The sequence below is a fragment of the Penaeus monodon genome, chromosome 20 (assembly GCF_015228065.2).
Source record: "Penaeus monodon isolate SGIC_2016 chromosome 20, NSTDA_Pmon_1, whole genome shotgun sequence".
NCBI classification, from domain to species: domain Eukaryota; kingdom Metazoa; phylum Arthropoda; class Malacostraca; order Decapoda; family Penaeidae; genus Penaeus; species Penaeus monodon.
In genome coordinates, this window is record NC_051405.1 from 14,644,392 (window position 1) to 14,644,678 (window position 287).

Here is a 287-nt window from a genome sequence, read left to right on the forward strand (position 1 = left end):
CACAAAGCTACATTTCATCCTGCAATATCTCAATAAAAAGCAGAACGACCGGAGCGAAACCGTTTTTTTGTTCACAGCCAACCTCTCTACCGAAAGCCAGACCCCCGGACGCCTCCTTCGAAGTGCTCAGCGCTCGCAATCGCAACAATGGCGTCCCTCGATAAAGTGACGCAAAAGCTGGAGACGCTCGCCCTCGGGCAGCGCGACGAGTCGGCACAGACCGTCGTCGGAGGGAAGGCGCCGCCGAGGAAGACTTGTTCAAGGGCGCTTTCGCCTTCAGTGACCTC